At 31.7% G+C, this 2,500-nt stretch overlaps 1 protein-coding gene across 1 annotated transcript in view; it reads left to right on the top strand.

Annotated features, from left to right (window-relative positions):
* The window catches only part of LOC143026835 (uncharacterized), a 17,083-nt gene that overhangs the window by 5,560 nt on the left and 9,023 nt on the right, over positions 1–2,500 (top strand). The gene's annotated exons all lie outside the window — the stretch shown is intronic.

The following is a 2,500-nucleotide window of genomic DNA, read 5'->3' as shown; positions in this document are numbered from 1 at the left end:
CCCGTACCCAAAAAAGATTACCTCGAATTTATTTCCCTTTGTGTAGGATTTGGCGCTTTCACTTTTAATAATATTGAATACAGACAACATTCTGGCCTCGCCATGGATAGTCCCCTCTCTGCAGTGTTAGCAAATTTATACATGGAAATACTCGAAACAGAAGAATACATGACTATAATAGGTAGGAATAGTAAATGGTTTAGGTATGTTGATGACATACTCGTAATTGTACCTAAGGATACAGACATTAACAACAAACTCAGGAGATTAAACAGTGTAAATGAAAATATACAATTTACTGCAGAAAATGAAAATAACGGAAAATTACCTTTCTTAGACACAATTATCCATAGAATAGATATAAATGTGAAATTTTCAGTATACCGGAAACCCCCCAATAGAGAAGACTATATACACTTCTACTCAGGACATGATGACAGAACTAAAACAGGTATTATAATGGGTTTCTTCCTCAGAGCATTTCGTATATGCAGTAAAGAATTTCTAGATCCTGAATTACAACATATTACTGAGACTTTCATCAAACTCAAATATCCAAAAGGTCTCTTATGTAGGTTGAAAAAGAAAGCCAAAGAAATAATTAACAAAAGTAAAGATAAAAATAAAAATAAGAATGATAATAAATGTAATAATGAAACCAGATATATCACAGTACCAAACTCTAATGTTAATTCATACCTAGACACTTTTCTCCTAAAAGCGGGCATCAAAATAGCCAGGACGTCAGGTAGCAAAGTAGGACATTTGGTAACACGTAGCGACAATAATCCCACTAACGAAAACAGCGTTGTTTATAAATTCCCGTGTAAAAGCTGTCCCTTTTCATATTTTGGTGAATCTGGTCGCGGACTTAATAAAAGGATAAATGAACATAAAAATGACGTAAAAGCCCATAGGACATCTAACTCCATAGTAATACATGTGGATAAACATGGTCACCTTCCAGACTGGAACAACACAACCGTATTAAATAAAGGATCATCCAAGAAACTAAGGAAGACAATTAAGACAGCATATATCAACACTAATAACAATATTAACCATAGAGAAGGCTTTATATGTTTAGCAAAAGCCACAAGCTTATTAATAATAAAAGAATACGCAAATAAAATAACAAGCTCTCCAAAGCGTCCCATAAGATGACCCGTCCGTGTATAAAATATCCTGTTACATTTGAGTTGTTAGCTTTGTGATCAAGACCCTGCGGGTCGAAACGTTAAGGCGTGAAATTCTCCCATTACTCCTCGTCTACTTCTTTCACCTTCAATATTATATATATATGTATATATATATATATATATATATATATATATATGTACATAAAAATATATATATATATATATATATATATATATATACATATATGTATGTATATATATTCATATATATGTATGAATAATCATCATATATATATATACATACACACACACACACACACACACACACACACACACACACACACACACATATATATATATATATATATATATATATATATGTGTGTGTGTGTGTGTGTGTGTGTGTGTTTGTGTGTCGTGTGTGTGTATGTGTGTGTGTGTGTACACACACACACACACACACACATACATATATATATATTTGTTATTAAATAACACAGCAAACTGGGCGTTAGGTATCTTCTTATTGAGACTTTCTACTCTTCTAATAACTTTTCTCTCTAAAGGAGGGAGAAGGTATACAATACTTCCAAACGAGTCCATGGAAAACTAACATATTAGGACGTTTCGCCTATGCATTAGGTATCTTCTGGTAATTTATTCAGAAAGAAATATATACGTATATATTACAAAGATAGGTACATTAGGAGAGATCTAGGACTGGAAAAAGTACAACGGCGAGCCACAAAACTGATTCCAAATATCAAAAATAAATCATACGAAAATCGACTAAAACATATGAATCTGTTTTCCCTAAAAAAGCGTAGACTCAGAGGTGACTTGATACAAGTCTTTAAAATTCTAAAGGGAATTGACAACATCAAAAGTGACAAAATGTTCACATTGAATGAGAATCAGACAAGAAACAATGGTCTCAAACTATCCGGTAATAGATTCAATTTGGAAGCAGGTAGAAAAAACTTTGCCAACCGTGTAGTTAATGAATGGAATAAACTTCCTGCACAGGTAGTGCAATGTAGTTCAGTTCGAAGCTTTAAGACTTATTTAGATAAACACCTAAGCAAGATGCTGTAATGATTATAATTTATTTTATATTATTTGTTTTTACTTTGTTATCATTTGTCGTTTGATTTTCATTTATTATTAGTTATGTGCAAATTTATTATAATTTACTGTTTACCTGTTTGTTTGCTATTCAACTATACCTATGCATTTATTTATGTATTTTATTTGTTGCATATATTATTATAGTTTTTTATTATTATTATTATTCTATTGTTGTTGTGATTTTTTTTCGCATCCGACCTAGAAATGGACCAAAAGGTCTCCTGTCGGCATGC

The sequence above is a fragment of the Oratosquilla oratoria genome, chromosome 7, assembly GCF_046742065.1.
Source record: "Oratosquilla oratoria isolate Oo_2021 chromosome 7, ASM4674206v1, whole genome shotgun sequence".
Lineage (NCBI taxonomy): Eukaryota > Metazoa > Arthropoda > Malacostraca > Stomatopoda > Squillidae > Oratosquilla > Oratosquilla oratoria.
Note: the sequence above shows the minus strand (reverse complement) of the source record. Positions and strands in the feature narration are given on the sequence as shown.